This window comes from Otolemur garnettii, unplaced genomic scaffold (genome assembly GCF_000181295.1).
Source record: "Otolemur garnettii isolate 467f Iridium unplaced genomic scaffold, OtoGar3 scaffold00065, whole genome shotgun sequence".
Taxonomy (NCBI): Eukaryota; Metazoa; Chordata; class Mammalia; order Primates; family Galagidae; genus Otolemur; species Otolemur garnettii.
This window is the reverse complement of record NW_003852460.1, coordinates 9,068,956-9,087,260: the sequence shown is the minus strand read 5'-3', so window position 1 is coordinate 9,087,260 and position 18,305 is coordinate 9,068,956. Positions and strand designations below refer to the sequence as shown.

Sequence of the window (18,305 nt, the reverse complement as noted above, 5' to 3'; positions counted from 1 at the left end):
ATTAGAGTATTTTAGAATTTATTCATTCATCAAATCGCTCATATATTCACTCATTCATCAAATAATTACTGAGCATTACTAGGTACCAGAAATGGTTCTTGGACCTAGGACTATAACAGTGGGCAAGACAAAGTGTATACCCTTACAATTTTTTTTTTTTTTTTGAGACAGAGTCTCACTTTGTAACCCTTGGTAGAATATCGTGGCATCTTAGCTCACAGCAACCTCAGACTCTTGTGTTCGAGCAATTCTCTTGCCTCAACCTCCCAGGTAGCTGGGACTACAGGTGCCCACCACAATGCCTGGCTATTTTTTAGAGACAGGGTCTCACTCTTGCTCAGAAAAAAAAATTTTTTTTAATCAGATGAGCAATCAGTAAAAATTTTGTTTTATTTTATTATTGGTTAGAAAGATTTTCTAGCCAAAAATGGCAATGATATTAAAGAAATCATCTGTGTTTTCAAATGCAAATATCTTCCAATAGGGGCCCTGGAGTGGTCGCAAGCATCCATGTTAACTTCTTGTCTGGAAACTTCCTTTCCTTAATTATTGTATTCTTGAAGGGCCTGGGCCATGAAGAGTTTGCCTAAGTTTGGGGGCAGTGATTTCCTTGATATTCTGGCAGCAACATCAGTAAGTATTAATCTAGCTTGCGATGAGCAGGGAGTCCATCCTGTCAGGGGGCTGCAGCGGTTTGAAGAGTTTGGACAGATCCTCCTCAGGGAGTGGGGGTTCCCCTCGGCTCTGACGCTGCATGTTCTCCTGTTGGCAACATTGTTGATACTGATATTTCTGGTGCTGCTGTTTACTAGTGTTCCTCATATGTTATATTTAACTATATCTTGGCTCATATCATCCACTCTGTCTGTGAGCAACTGGGATTCTTCCCCAAATGATTGCAGCTAGCAAGGCTGAGCAATTCATGTTTATCTGCTACAGCTGACTTCTTTTCAAGTTCCCACATTAGGATGTTGACCAGATGTGAATTTTTAATTACAATCAGCACTTCGTCAAACATGAGCTCAAAGATGATATTTGCTTTTTTCAATGCCTCAGGGGAAAAATCCTTCTCTTTACAAACTTCCATCAGTTTAAGAGTCAGTCTGTATGCTTTCAGTGAAAGAGACCCTGGGGCAGTTTTTATGGGATCATAAATGAGACCGGCAGATTCTTCAATGGCATGTTGGTAACTGAACTGAGAATCTAGGAGTGCCCGGGTGACGAATGAGCCACAGTACGTGGACTGGTACCAGCCCATGTAAAGATGATCGATGTTTATATGGCAAAGGCTCCGCATCATTTCCATCTGGTGCTGGACTTCATCAAAGTCTGTATCATCCTCTGTGTGTTGAGGGAAGGGAAAGCAGTTGGTAACTTCAAGCTGACCTTTTCCAACCAGACCCCAAAGCACCTCCCAAACAACTTCAGTTCCTTGTCCTTCTTCTTGGTAATGTTTGATTATCTTTAATACCACCAACCCATCTCTCTGCACTTGCTTCACAGCCAAATCTCCAGAGCTGCCTTTGCCCTTGTCTTTCCCTGCAGTGCTGGTGGTAAAGGTAGAAGAGGCAGCGGTAGAGCCAGTGCCTTCCTTGCAGAATGTATCCTCACAAAATTTTTAATTTTACTAAACATTTAATCAAATACGCAATCCCTTTACACATATTATCCCATTTATTACTCTCATTTTTCCAGATGAGAAGCCTGGGGCTTAGTAAGCTTGAGGAACTTACCCAAGGAAAGTGATAACACATAGATTTTTAATCTAGAAAGGGTTATTGCAGCACACAAGCTAGCATAATACTGCATGTCCAGTGCAAGATGTCAACTGCCAAACTATATGTGGTGGCATAAAGTGCTAACTGGACCAAAGCAAACATAAACATTGCTCTCTGTACTCCAGTGCAGAAGGATTCTTGAACTTGCTTTCTTGGCCCTTTCTCCTCCTAGCTTCTGGGTCTAGGAAGAGGAGTGCCCTTGCCTTGTACTTGTTCCTCATTCTTCATTCCTTCCCCTCATTCCTGGAAAGGGAACAGCAAGGAGGAAATTGCCTTTCCATCCTACGCACAGCTGTTGCAAGAAAGCTCTGGCAGGCACCAAGCTCTCCCAGAAAAGGGAATCCAGGAGGAGCCATCCCATGCACCTTCCCTTGGCTCCCCCATTTTTGGATGAGCTTTGTCCACATGCCACCTATTATGTGCAGCTCAAGGTCTGGCAGAGGCTCTCAATTAGAGCCCAACAGTGCTGTCTATCACAGGTGGGATCCAAGGAGCAGAGCTAAAATGTGTCTAAAAGGGGAGCCAGAGAAAATGCTGGACTGTACTCTCTGAGCAATGGCCCTTGGAGACATCCCAAGAGGCAGCTGCCCAACTGGCAAGGCTTGTGTCAGGCAGCTGTGTGCCCAGGAACAAGGAGCAGTGCACATATGGCAAAAGGGGCTTGTACCATCTGTCACATCCCTGTGCCAGCCTCTTCACTTCAGGCAAGTTGGGAGTGGGAGGCATCAAGAGAAAAGCGACAGCTCACCAAGCCAGCCACATGCTGTGGCTCTCCTCTAATGATTTCTTCCTCTAAACATTTAGACTCCTTCACCACTGTCATATGGCAGTTGCCAGTGGATATGCTACCATAATTAAGAGCATGCAGTTTTGAGTCAGAAAGTCCTAGGTTTGAATTTGTGTTCTTCATGTTCAAAGTGTAAGTGACCTGCGTAGGTTACTTAATGATGTGTCTTTGAGCATCACTTTTCTCATTTGTAAATGGAAGCTATAATAATTAGCCCTCAAGGTTGTTATGAAGATTAAATTCAATAATATTTATAAAGAGCTGAGGGCAACAACAAAATTAATATTAAGTAAAACAAATCCTTTTCCATGCTGAGGCAAGTCCCTGACTACAAAACAGTCTTCTTTCATAAGTGGTAGATCTTTTTTTCTCAGTTGTGGAAGTAAAAAGAGCAATGGAGTTTGTTTCTCATCACACTTCAATGTGCATTCAGAGCCCCTGGGGATCTTGGGAAAGGCAGATTCTGATTTAGTAGGTCCGACATGAGGCCTGAAGGTCTGATTCCAATTAAGCTCCCAGTGGTGTTGATGCTACTGATCTAAGGATGACACTTTGTGTAGCAAGGGTCTAAGAAACCTACTGTAGCACCTTTGGTAAGCCATCTCACTTCTCTAGGCTTCAGTTTTCTCAGATGCGAAATTTTAAGAGTTTATTCAGATAATTTCACATTCTCTTCATGCTACGATGTTGTGATGGATCCACTGGTAGCCATTTTTACAGATAATATTTCTCCTCCATCTCCCTCACCCTCCTGCTATGTGACTTTGTCACTCTTCCCATCAAGAGGAGGAGCCCTTCCCCTTGAAACAGTCTTGTCCTGTGCCTGGTGACTTGTTTGGACCAGAAGAATATGGCAGAAGTAAAACTATGTGACTTCTAGACTTATGCCTTATGAAGCCTGGCACCTTTCCCATTTATTTTATTTTATTTTATTTACTTTCTTAGGATATAGCTGCCATGTAAAGATGCTCTCACTAGACTGCTGAAGGAGAAAAGAAAGAGTGGTCCAGCCAGCCCCAAGCTCTACCAGGTACCACAGCTAGGTGCCCAACACATAAACATAACCAACTTGAACGTTCCATCCCCAGTTAATCTTCTAGATTTCTATAGATACAAATGAAAACCCATCTCATGCAGCAGATGAACCATCCTGCTGAACCCAATTCACAGAATTATGAGAAATAATAAATCTTTGTTGTTTTAAGCCATTATGTTTGGGGATGCTCTATTACATAACAATTGATAGCTCGTACACATGTTCTACTCATACAGGAGATAACAGAAAATTTACAAACCACAATACTTGGAAGAATTATAAAGAAACATGACTATCAACCAGAGGGCAGAATACATGCTGAGAGATGACTTTTATATCTATAGTGTTCTTAATGAAGACGTCTGTTCTGTATTCAATTCAATTCATACAGACAAGCCCCAGGTTATAATGTTTCAACTTAGGAATTTTCAACCTTACAATGATGTGAAAGCAATATGAGGCAAGGCATTCAGTAAACCCCTTGACTTATGATATGGTTATGTCAGAATAAATCCATCACAAGTCAAAAACACATATTTGACTTATAATATGTTCAATTTACAATGGGTTTATCAGGACATAATCCTATCATAAGTCAAGGAGAACTTGTATTTATTCAGGGTTAGTGGGGAATGTGAAAAAAAGTTGGGAATATAATTCCAGGAAATTTGTAATGTATTTGGGAATACTAATTTGTTGCAAAGAAAACAATTAGAGAACATATATCAATTAATAATAGTAAACATATATTTGAGACTCAAAATATTTTAGCATCAACAGTACAACTCTATGGATACCTACAAGGTGCTCAGTCAGTGTAGTCTGGAGTTATCAGAGAACCGTTCAATGAAAAAAAATACAGGTCTATCTCATTTTATTGCTCTTCACTTTATTTCATGTTTATCGTTCTTTGCAGATATTGTGCTTTTCACAAATGGAAGGTTTGTGCTAACCCTGAAAGCCTATCAGTGTGATTTTTTCCAACAGTGCTTATTTCTTGTCTCTGTGTGAGGTGATTGTAAGCATTTTTTAGCAATAAAGTCTTTTTCAATTAAGGTTTGTACATTGTTTTTTAGACATAATGCTATTGTACAATTAACAGACTACAGCATAGTGTAACATAACTTTTATATGCACTTGGACCTAAAAAAATTGTATAACTTGCTTTATTGCAATATTTGCTTTATTGTGATGATCTAGAAACAAACCTAAAGTATCTCCAAGGTATGCCTGTATAACTGAGACCTGGATAGACAGAGGTTTAAAAAGAAGTCTGTAATGGCTGAGTAATGGTATTCAAATCTTTTATACAAAAGTGAAACAGTAAGCCCTATTGGCAAATACATTTTAGAAAGTCTTTATACAGAGAATGATGATTTAAAATAAAATCTTTAAAATTAGCATTTGCTGTGGCACATGGCACATAATTATAGTAAATTAGTAAACTGTGGGGACACAAAGACATTATAGAATACATGCTACAGAAATAGACTAGTGGAATTTTAAAGACATAATACAGCTAAAAATTTGTGAAGGTATGTGACAACATGGGATTTTGAAGGTAAAAATATTGGCAAATAAATGTAAAGAATTTGATGTAGTCATTGTCTTTAGTACTTTCATCCACATTGTAGTTATAATGTGTTTCATTTGGAAAATGTTTTCTATTAAGTGATTGCTGCTTAAGCTGTTTCTATAAAACCAACTGAAACCAAAGAGTTAAAACTTTGCTAGAGTTCTAAGCTTGACAAGATATAGCTATGGTTAAGAATTAGTCAGCTTTTACCCAGCTTGCTTCTCTATAATTGCTTAATGCTTAGAAGTTTGGTCATAGATTTATAACTTCCCTTAATTGCTTCTACAGATGGTTCTATTGTAAAACGAAAACCTAAGACTGCTTTTTGAGATGTTTTCCAGTCGCTACATTCCTACGGACCCACTGATGCTATATGGAAATGATTCAATCCATACTATAGCCTCTACCAAGGAACTGTCTCAGCCCAAGAATGCAGTTTCTACATTCTTGTGATTTCACACACACACACCCTGACTTAACTAGTCAGCAATGATGATTCTCTAAGCCCCTCGCCCACAAATTCCCCTTAAAACTCTCAGCCTAGAGCTTGTCAGGGGAGACAGATTTTAGAAATTCCTCCCATCTCTATGTTCAGCTGCCTAACGACTAATAAACTCTTTCTTTACATACGTGCTGTCTCAGTGCATGGGCTTTCCCGTGCAGCAGGCAAAAACAATCCAGTTAGGTGATAACACTATTGGTAATATGAAATCTCAGATTAAAATTTTCAACAATATTCCAATAAAATGAGATCAATGGTTAATAACAACTTGTAAGAAAAAACATAATTACACTTGCTTTTATAATATTCTTTATGACCATTTTCTGTAAGAAAATTATGTACTTACAAATCATGTTTTGGCTGTACTAGATACTAAATAAATCTACTTTTTTAGAACAGGAAATTCATCTTGTAGGCACCTTCTCAAAACTTCATTTATTGATGTTACTATTTTGCCACCTCTTTTCCATGAAAATCCAAGGGGAAAAAACAATTCTATTATAGTGGCAATTTCTAATCTCAGAATAATACCCATTTTAGATGGAAATTCCAACCAAAAATCTTAGTCATGTGTTCAAATATTCTTAAAGAGACAAAGGACGAGCTTAGTAACTCTATAACGATACCTTCCCAAGAACATATAAGTCAGCTCTGGCTACACATTTAGCAATCAATAAAGTCATCACAGTGAATAATGCCAACGCATACAATCTCAAGGATAGCCTAGTAAGTAAGAAGAAGATATAGGGCTTCTTCTCAACCTATTATAATTAAATCTTCTTGAATATTTTGTCATATATTCATTTAACAATGAAGTTAGAAAGTCCAATATTGAAAAAGTTAGACAAACCTAAAATCAGAGTGACTACATCTTGGTGATATGAACAGACAATAAACAAAACCAATAACTACATAAGAATGATAGATGATTATAAGTACAATATTAAGAAACTAAGGCTGAGTCAGGAGTAGAGCAGTGGGCAAGAACAATATTTAGGTGAGATAGTTCAGAAATGTCTCTCTGGAAGAGACATTTAAGCAGAGACATGTTGGAGAGAACATTCCAGAGAAAGGGAACAATTAACATAAATGTCCTGAGTTAGAAAGAAGGGTTGGTATTAAGATATGATTATCAGATAAAAACAAAAATGATATAACAAAATAGAGAAACAGAATAAGCAAATAAAAATTAAAAAGACAACTTAAACAACAACCAAAAAAGATGTGATTTCCAAGGAGTTGGCTTTGTGAATATGAGTGCCAGTAGGTCTTCCTTGCGTTAGAGGTATGAGCTGTGTGTTAGCAAGGGGAGATGGTCTTCCTAGGGAAACATACTGAAGACACAGAATTTCCAACCCATTAGCTTCAGTCCTCTGGGAGAATTGTGTTAAATTTGGTCAGCAATTATCTGTAATTCTGGATAACAATCTCTACCTGAGAGTGAGCTTTGAAAGGGCAAAGCACAGCCACTGTCAGAAAGGGTCCTTCAGGTACATATCGAATTGCCTAGGGAAAGACCTCCTGACATCTCTGTTTGCTTTTCAAAGCACTGACTTTGTGCTTTGTAACCAGGGGGAAAAAAGGCTTGTCGAAATTGATCTTCTTTCTGTAATTCCAACATATTTCTAAGCTGTTTCCTTCTAGAAATCCACTTTATTGAGACAGTGGGAAACTCAATAGTCACCTTAAAAATCTTCCAAAACTTGGGGTGCATACTGAAGGAAAATTACAATAGAGAATATAAATTGATGGGATCTGAAGCTTCAATTACCATTAGTTATACCTTCTTGATTTGTGTGGGAAAAGCTGAGAAACTAACAAATATGATTCCTCAGGGGCATGTGCAGCCCTGAAGAATAAAGCACACTCTAAACCAGGCATCTCACAGGGGCACCTTGGTTTTATAAGCATTTGGCTATAAAATCATGCCAGCCACTAAAAGTACAGATGGAATAATCAATAGTCCAAATGAGCCTTAATAAGATTGTGCTTTGTTTAGGTATACATTCAACTCAAAGCTTTGAAATAATGGCTTTTATGCACAGTTAATTTAATAAGGTCTATTGAATAGAAATGATCTATTAGGCAATGTTTATAAGCCTGGGGGGGGGGGCTAGCAAGGGTAATCATATGCCTCTTTGAGAAACTAAAGAAGTGATGGGCCCCCTTTTTCCAGAAAAATGCTTAAGCAGATAAAAATTTGCAAGTAGTATAAAGAAACTCATGGATCTCCTAGATCTATTGTTGAAACCTCCTGCTTCAGAGACAGTGGGAGACAAGAGTCTGACAGTAAAGACACCTCAGGTCTGCATGACATTAGGAAAAGAAGTTTTAATTTTATAGCTGATTTAGGCTAAGCACAGTGGCTCATGCCTGTAATCCCAGCACTTTGGGAGGCTGAGCCAGGTGGATTGCTTGAGCTCGCAATTCAAGAGAAGCATGAGCCCAAGAGTTTGAGGTTGCTGTGAGCTATGACACCATAGCACTCTATCCAGGGTGACATGGTGAGACTCTGTCTCAAAAAATAAAATAAATAAATTTATAGCTGGTTTGTACACCAAAGCAGGGTGTGCTTATACAATGGCTTTTTTTACACTTAAAAAGGCTAATTATGACAAAATACACATAACAAAACTTATTGTAACCACTTTTTAGTGTACAGTTTGTGTTAAGTATAATTATACTAAAAAGTGCCCCATTCACCTTCTCTCTAACTCCTGGCAACCACAATTTTCTGTGTTTATGGATCAGACTACTATAGATACCTAATCATAAGTAGAATTATATAGTATGTTTTTTCTTCCTGTGACTGGCTTATTTTGCCTAATATAATATCCTAAGATTCATCCACATTGTAGCATGTGTCAGAATTTCCTCCCTTTTAAAGACTAACTAACATTCCATTGTATGGATAGATTACAGTTTGCTTATCTATTCATCCATTGATGGACACTTTGGCTGCTTTTACCTCTTGGCTATAATGAAGGATGCTTCTATAAATATGGGTGTACAGATATCCCTTTGAAATCCCACTTTCAGTTCTTTTGGATATACACCCAGAAGTGGAATGGCCCAATGGTTTTGATGCACTCACTTTTGAAGGGCCCTTTGGATGCAAGGAACACTATGAGTCAGCAACTCTGAGTCAGGTCTCTTGACAAAAGAGACCCACCCAAATGCAAGATCAGTGTTTCATTACTAAGTTATACAGTAGACATCCCTGACCCTTATTCTATACTTAACCTCTCCTTAATTATGTAGATTTTACTTTCTGCTTTATTCATGTCAGTATTTTTTTCAGTTTTTACAAGTATGAATTAATTTCATAATAAAAAGGCAAAGACCTCTTCAAGTCTGTTAGAACTAAGTTTCAAAGGGTTTCTCAACTATTTCTTAAAACTATCAGTTCAAAAGAAATTTATAATATGAATATTGGTGAATGAATTTTACATATGCACAGTCATATATATGTGAAAATATTCCTAACTGTTAGAAATTGATTTAAAAACTTCCTGTGCAATATGGAGCTGAGAGTAAGGACACATGAATTCCTCTTCCTTCTCTCCCAAAGCACCAACATAACACTGATTAATAAAACTCAGCTTAACCAAGAAGTTTTCAAAATAGCAGCAATATCTATCCCCTAAATTATCAAACAGAAGAAGAAATGAGTTAAATATTTAGTTGAGTAACTGTAATTATTTACTGCATATAAAAAAGTAGAACCTTCATGATTTTAAGGTGAAACTAAGTAACATGAGACATAAATAATTGGTTCAAGGTGCCTATGTCATCACTAAGAATGAGCAGTCATTCAGCTTAGAACAAAAAGCCCTTTAGGAGCCAAGGACAAGATTAGCACGCAACCCCATCGTAGGTACTTCGCCTGCCAGATGATGCTGAATCCTTTCACCACCCCACCTTTGAATCCCACCTTGCTCCAACTCCATCACACAGGAAGTGAGCCCTAGGATGGAGAAAGGACATCCATTTGTTTACCTCCTAGTTATCAGGAAAACTAGAATTTTAATGATTTGATTTGGAGCCATATCAACATGGTAGCATCAATAGGTACCTGAGTCACAAGAGTTCTAACAACATAGCTGGGTCAAAATTAAGACAGTCTCTTTAAAACACCATGTTCTCATCTATATTATCCCAAGTCAACCTCAAGGACTCGGCCTGGGTCATTCTAAGCCACTGTGGATTCTGGGCATGAGTAACTGGCTTCAGAACATACTCCTTTTTCAAGTGTCCTTGACTTTTGCTTTACAGCTAGAGGATTCGGTCTCCTCAGTAGCCTAAAATTTCTGTTTGTTTACTTAGGTCTGTTCTCAAGTACCATAGACATTTACAAAGTGTACAGGGGTGATCTTTCCTTGTACACTCTAAGTGTTTTCAGACTAGGGGCTAAATCTACTATTTATTTTCTATTGTACCAACCAGTAGAGCTTAGTATAATGCTCTTAACATCAGAGTTTTTTTTTTTAAATTTTAAGACAGTCTCTTTTAGAAAGATTAGAAAGCCCTTTCCCGGAATGTCATAAAAAAGATGCATGAGTAGATGAGCACCCTTGAGACTGTGCCATAAGCTAGATGCATCTCTCCTCTCACTAAAGATCAGCCCTGATGCCACATCATTGAGAATAGTGGTGAAAAAAATAGATTCAACCAACTTCTAAGGCTCCAATTTCTATCTTTATGCCAGTGGTCCCAATTCCTATTTTCAGCCCAGGATGCTCTTTACGGCTACTATCAACTTTACTAGATGTTATTAATCTGGATGTTTTAGAGGCCCTTTATACTCCAAAACTTTCCAAAGCTTAGCTCATTTCACTCCTAAAATACTGCCCCTGTAAGAGCTAGATCTCTGCTTTGTTCACTGTCAGATGCCCAGGACCTAGAAGAGTGCCTGGCATACAGTGGGTGCTCAACAAAGAGTTTGAATGAATTAATGAGGATGAATGAGTGAAGAGAGTTTCTCCATTAAAGCCACACACGTTGCCAGAAAGTTCTCTAGCACTTGACAATTAAGAACAAACCCTAGACTTTTTCCCATTATGTCATCCCTCCAGCTTCCCTCTGTTTTATCAAAACTCCCTCTCTGGTGCCTCATTCCTAGCAGCCTGTACATATGCTCCAAATCTACTACAGGTTGAGTATCCCTTATCCAAAATGCTTGGGACCAGAAGCATTTCAGATTTCAGGTTTTCTCAGATTTTGGAATATCTGCTCTACATGAGAAATCTTGAAGACGGAACCCAACTCTAAACACAAAGTTTATTTATGTTTCATGTGTACCTCATACACATAGCTTGAAGGTGATTTTATATAATACATTTGATCATCTTGTGCATGAAACAAAGTTTTAACTGCAACCTGTCACATGAGGTCAGGTGGGGAATCTTCCACTTGTGGCATATCAGTGATCAAAAAGTTTTGAATTTTAGAGCATTTTAGATTTTTGATTCTCAGATTAGGGGTTCTCAGCCTGTATCATAAAACCAAATGCTCCTTATATGAGGTCCTGTTCATAGTCTTATTTCCCCAGCCCCAACTCACACTGGGACTGCAATCTTGAATGCCCTAGAGCTCACAACTCACACCCCACTCTTTCACTCCTCTGTATGGTTCTCAGGCAAGGGATGATTTGATGAAATTTCCTCCCTGTCCCCTGGAGAAGATCTCTCATTCCTACTATCACCTGCTAACCCTTTATTTCCAGTCGCATCTTCGATGAGGCCTTATCCTGGGACACCTCTCCTCCAAGTGAGCTAAGCAAAGTGTTCCTCTTTCATAAGCGTATGCCTTCCTAATACCCTGAGCCAGGACTTTTTCCAAACATGTTTTTACATCTCGGCATATACAGAGGATGGTTGACGGGAGATGAATAAGGCTGTGCATGGACACAGCAACTGACAATATCTGTATAGCAACATCTGGGCACAGATGAAACTCACTTGTTGCATCCTGCCACGGCATGTAACAAATGAGCATGTCTCAGTCCTAATCACTACATTTGCCCCACCGTGCTTTGATTACTTGTATTTGTCTCTCACTGGACCCGTAAACTCAAGGGTAAGAAATTTATATTCATATTTTTCATTTTTTAAATGTTCACACAGTAAGATTGGTTTGGGGGGGGGCTAGACAGTTCTATAAACTTTATCACATGTATAGATTATAAAACCATGACAACAATTAGAATATAAAAAGGTTCTATCACTCAAGTTCTGTTCTAGTTCTATCACCCTCCTCCCTCTCCCAACCCCTAACCCTTGATGCCCACTGATCTGTTCTCTGTCACTATAGTTTGGTCTTTTTGAGAATGCCAAATAAATGAAATCATACAGTATATGGCCATTTGAAACTGGCTTCTTTCACTCAACACAATGCCTTTGACTTTCATCCAATTTGTTGTGTGCATCAGTAATTGATTCCTTTTTATTGCTGAGTAGTATTCCACTGTGAGCATTTAACACACTTTGCTTGTCCATTCATGCACTGAAGGATATTTGTGTTATTTTAAGTCTGGGGTGATTGTGATAGGGTTTCTGCGAACATTTGTGAAAGAATTTTGTGTGAACACAGATTTCATTCCTCTGAGGTAAATACCTGGGAGTGGGATCATATGGGTCTTATGACAAATGTATGTTGAGCTTTGTGAGAAACTGTCTCTAGTGTGGCTATCCTATTTGGCTGGTAGATATACTGGGAATGTATGATACTTCCAGTTGTTCCACATCCTTGCCAGCACTTGGCATGGCCAACATTTTTATTTTAGTCCTTCTAGTAGGTGTGGCGTGGCATCCTACTGTAACCTTCTCTTTATTTTTGTACTTCAGCACTTTGCATAGTGCTAAGTTCTCAATAAATACTTGTTGAACTGAGAAAAACTAATTTCATTTATTTTTTACTTCTTTCTTAAAACCCACTAATATCGGTCCCATTTTCATTATACTTTCTACCAAGCTTTATGTTTTAAAAAAATAAAGAAATTGCATAAGACAGAAGTATTAAACTCCCTCTTACCCTCCTGTACTCAGCCCTTTTCCTAAGCCCTAAATGGATCATTCTTTCTGTGAGAAGAATCTTACTATATAAAAAAAGAATCTTACTACAGCAATACAATCTATAAATTTGAGTCAAGCAAAGTGAACTTGAAGGCTTGCAAACAAGATTAGTTTTGAAAGGCTCTGTTCTCACTGCTATTGGTGCTAACAATAAGAATCACCATCAATAAGTAGACAATTAGATGGGCCAGATACTGTGCTAGGAGCTGTTCCTATTGTAACTCACTTATCCCTCCAACCTTATAAAGTAGATATTATCATTTTATAGAAGTGGAGACTGGGTTTTAATGAAGCTAACAAACCTGCTCAAAGTCACACAACCAATAAGTGAAGGCTCTAGGGTGCACATCCAGGTCAGGCTGGTTCCAGAAAAGCAGCTCTTCAGTCAACAGCAAAAGCAACAAAAACAATATCAAGTCATTTTTTAATTTTGAAGAGTTATAAAACTTTAGGAAAGTAAATTTTTCTCTTATGACAGCTCCTTCAGATAAGCTGTGAGCCACAGGGATGGAGGAGAACAGGGACCCCCAGTCAGGGAAACCTGAACTTCCCTATTGGAAGGCAGGCTAAGGATTTTAGATCTTATTCCTGTGAAACCAGCAGCACGAGTAGGACTCACGTGAGCAATCTGGACTAACATTACTTGTAGCTCTATGATAATTATCCCCATCCCTTGAATCTTAATCCTTGTTTACGTAGTTCTATACTTGAGAGTGTCCTTCACTGGTGGCCTGAGCTGAAGTTATGATAATGGTTGCTTTATATGTTGATTTGTAAAAATAAAATAGTATTTTATATATAAAAATGACATTAACACTATACTAACCCAGATCATCTAATGACTATCAGATGACTTAGTGCTTCCAGGGATAGCAAAGAACCTCATTTTTTAGAGACATATCTAGCACTAATTCTAATAAAATAAGAAATCATCTGATCTCTCACTACAAATATAGAGTTAAAACTATGGCCAAAATAAACTACTGAACTGAAATTCAGTCCTTTAGCTTTAGCATCTTGACTCAAAATATTTATCTCTTTTATCACTTCCTTCCAAACTCATAAAGAATATATTTTAGTAAACTTAGTGCTGGATCCACTATATTTCTCTGAATCTTATTGACTGAGCAAGGTAAGAGGCACAAATCCCAGGATCCTTCATCTTAAGAAGTCCCTTTCCGGAGCCCAAATATGCAATCGCTTTCCCCTCAAGTATGAAATCAGGAGGGAAATGTGGGTACTAAAAAGAAAATTCATCCAATGAAATTATGTCACAAGCCAATAATACCTTTTGGGAATCATAATAGCTAGTTCTAAAATATGAGATTATTCTGTATATTTTAGTCCTATAGAATGACAATATTGATGCCTACATTTTCGTTACCATGAACTGCGTAATAAAAAAGAAGTTTCTTTTGTACTCACCTCAAAATGGTTCTTAAAAGATAGTGCTACCATGCAATTATCATCATGTAAAATTATGGCAACTCCAAAAAATACCTGGCTCCAAGTCCCAAGTAGTAAAAGTCAAGGGAAATGATTTTTATTAATTTGAAGAGCTTCTGTTAGCCTATGACAATCCCTCTATACTGGGGCCTAAACGTAATGTTCTTATCTCAATGCTTAAACACTCAATAATTACAAGATATACTGAAAGAATATCATTTATACAAATTCATAAGTGGCTTATAATACACAGTGCCAGTGATTAATGAGAAAACATTAAATAGCAGAATGACTGGAAACTTTCCAATCAGTGTTTCGAAGTGTGTGCATCACTGATGAATTTCTCCTACTTGAAAGTTAGACAACCCCAAGAAAGAATTACATATTTACATAAATCATAAGCCACTCAATAACAATTTGAACTTTCTGTAAAACTGTGGTGTTTCTCAAAGGAGAAAAACGTATTTATCAAGACCACTGAATATAAAGAAACAATTAAATACAAACCAATTACATAACCAATATAGCATTTTCTGTTTAAAAATTAAAAGTTTTCATCCTGACAGACACATTTCTCACTGAGACGAGACCATTTTTGAAAGGAAATAAACACAGCACAATTCAATTTCCCTTGCAAAAAGTACAGTCAAAAGTTTACCGTGAATTATAGCCTGTAATAATACCACATATATGAACAAGCAGCTAAAATCAGTTTCTCTTTTCCCAAAAAAGCCTCTGGACATTTATTCTTAAGGAAATAAATAACCAAAGTAGTACATGGCTTTGTCCTTTCACTTTATAGAATATTCCTGCCTCAAATTCAATATTCTTTTAAAATACTGGAATTAAATAAATAAAACTCAGAAGGACCTTATCATTTTCCATCAACAGCACTGTTCTTGTATAATTCCAAGACATGGCTTTTAACCCTTACCCAAATAAATTCATCCTACTGAAAAGCATGAGGTAATCTCAGAAACAATAAGACCCCTGATATTTTTACTTGAAGACCATTACTCACTGGCAAATATGCTCTCCTTCATCCTCGGCCGCCCTGCCGAAGCCCCAGGGAATGGGGAAGGTCTGCCAATTTTCTCCTCCAAGGTCCTCCTCCATGGTAGGAAGCCAGAACAGCCCACCTTTTCCTGAGGATGGAAAGAAAGAATGCTCTACTTAATTCTTTTACAAGAATGTCTGTATCATAACAACTGCTATCCAAGAAGAATGAGAGAGGAAGGAGAAGAGGAATCGATGCTGAGAGGCCAATCGTATTTCATCACTCAGCTACTTGGAAACCAGATATGCTCAAACAATCACGTGCTCTGAGAGATTTGAGGATGCAAAGGAGGAGTGTCTCTGTCTTTTGTAAATTATTAACAGGGATGTTTTTCCTGACCATGAGCAAAGTTGCACAGGCTACTCATTTAAGAAAAAAAAAACAATCCAGTTTGGCATGGAGCATATAAATGGATAGTCAAGAAACAAGACCTCCAGGCACAGTTCTGTGCTGACCCCTCTGATCAGGACGACTCGGTGCAGTTAGAATGGAAGTGCTATCACACTCGGAATGAAGTAGCACCTTATGGAGGTCTGAAGAGCCCGTAACTGCAGCTTTAGCATCTGCCTCTAACAAAAACGTGTGTTTTTTCCTCCCTATCTGAGAACTCACAATGGGATAGTTGGCACTCCGAGCTGGAGTGAGGCTGTCTGCACATAGTTCTCACATCCCTCCTAGATTTCGAAGTGCTGCTTAACGTCTCTGTAGTTTTCCTGTGTTTCATCCAGATTTCAGATTTAACACATCTACCTTAAAGCTATTTGAAAGTTACCAGCTTTAATGCCAGATTCTATCCAGTAATTTAAACTCACTGGGAAAAAGCTGATCCAGAAATCTTTTCAAAAGCATTGGCTTCCTATGCTATAGACAGGGGAATACTCTAGTGGGGATATGGAATATTTCCTTTTCTCTAGATCGGGATCTATAGACCTTGGCATTATTAAATATTTGGGCTGGATACTTTGTTGTGGAGGGCTGACCTATGTATCGTAAGATGTTTAGTGTCATTCTGTCCTCCACAGAATCAATCCATCCATAGATGCCAGTAGCACCTCCCCAGTAGTGACAACCAAAAATGTCTCCAGAAATCGCCAAATATACCCTGGGAAGAAGAATTGACCCCAGTTGAAACCACTACTATACACCCATTTAAGTAAAGTTGTTCAAAAGAGGAGGAATGTCATTTATATCTAAAATAGGTTCATGCCAAAAACAGACTGTAGGTAAACAGTCAAGGCTTTGCACGAAACATAGGATTTATGTGCCCAAGTACAGGTGGCCAATTCAATTTGTCACAAAGGAGACACATTTAAAGTGGGAAAATAACAACTCTCCAGTGACATCTGCCAAACCTCTCACTGCCATAGTCTCCAAGTTTCCAAAACCTGCTATTTGGAATATGTTCACTTTTCTCCTTGGTCTCATATTTTTTATTTCACCTTGGTTTCTGTCAGCCCATTGCAAGAAGGGTTTGTTCTGACAAACTATTCCTAGCTGATCTTTGACAGCAAAACCAACCCAGGCAGAGATAATGAGGACATAAATCCTTTGCCCAATTTTGTAACCTTAACCAACTGCAACTAGGATGCTTCCCTGAGAGCCTCAGATTAGTGCAAAAAAAGAGTGGAAAAAAGTCTTTTCAATTAAATACACTAACAGCAGTCTGTTAAATTCAACATTGAGAAAATTAGGTAGATGATTTCAAAAGCAAAAGTGCAGTTCAGCAAATCCACGGGTGATGGTATCTCATTAAGGAGAACCGTGTGCTGGAGGGAGAAAGGGTGCAGACAGCAAGTTGTCTAGGGAGTAAGTGTGATCAAAAGGAAGGCAAGATCCTCAAGTGGTAAACTGGGTCAGCATGGCTTTCTGTCCCCTCCGGAGATTATTTTGGACATTAGTTTAGAAGGCACAGTTACCAAAGGGCTGGGGTTTGAGCTTTGAGATTCTTATAAGGGTATTGAGTGGGCAGGAAAGAGGTGCTGTGGCCCATTTCCTTTGGGATAAGAAGGGGGAAAAGACTTTTTAACAAAGCTGAATGGTCTTCTGAGATAAGTGAACTGTGTCCCCTACTATGGACTGGATTACAGGAGGAGGAAGCTGTCTACCTTGGGAAATGTGCAGTGTGGCCTGGATAAAGGAGGACTCTCCACTTCAGAGCTGAATTCTGGAGGTAAGAGCTTCAAGAAAGAACGACTCTTATTTCTAGCGTATTTCCCAGGCATATCCCTTGGCTATAGGTTGGGAGTTTTTTATTTTCTTTTTTTAACTTGGAAATGTACATTTTACAATAATGTTGAGAGCTACCCACTGGATTACTGCTTTTTCCATCATAGCTGGTTACACCTATCAAATGGCCTATATGACAGCAAATATGAAAGAATTAGGCCCTGTGTTCCTACCCTCAAAGAGCTTATACACTAGGATTATAAGAGAGATAAAGAAAATATCAACGAACCGCAAATTAAATAATTTCACTTCATGTTGTCATTTTATGTTCTTTACATAGCATTATTTTGCCTACTTCAACTGCCTTTAAAATTACTCATGGCCAAGAAATTTTCAGAGGGCCAAGAATAAAATAAGACTACTACCTTACAGCTGAGAAAATAACTTTATATCTCTCTAAGGAAGGTGTTGAGGATTATTTAAAGTTAATCAGGTACTCTGGTTCTCCTCAGATTGAATAAATCTTTCTCCTTTTAAAATTGCTCAGAAAATTTCTTAGTCCTTGTTTGATAGTCAAGCCTCTGCCTCCTTTTTCCAGCCTTTCTTTCTAGCCCTTCCTTCCTTCCACCCTTTCTTATACATTCAGGACCACTTATACTAAATAATGCAATGAACTCGCTGCGACTTCCCACCTCCAAACATTTGTTTCTTTTCTTTTCTCTCCCTCTAGAATGCCATTTCCCGTTTTCCCCAAGACCAATCCTTCCTCAAACACTTGATTCACAGCCTACCTCCTATGATGCCTTCCACTTTTTCCCAGGACTTAATCTTCCTATCTCAGTACTTCTAAAGGATTTTGAAGTATTTTCACAGTCTGCCTTCTG

At 38.2% G+C, this 18,305-nt stretch overlaps 1 pseudogene; it reads right to left on the bottom strand.

Annotated features, from left to right (window-relative positions):
• Positions 1-542: 542 nt before the first annotated feature.
• LOC100953684 lies at positions 543-2,601 on the bottom strand (annotated as a pseudogene).
• Positions 2,602-18,305: the final 15,704 nt, after the last annotated feature.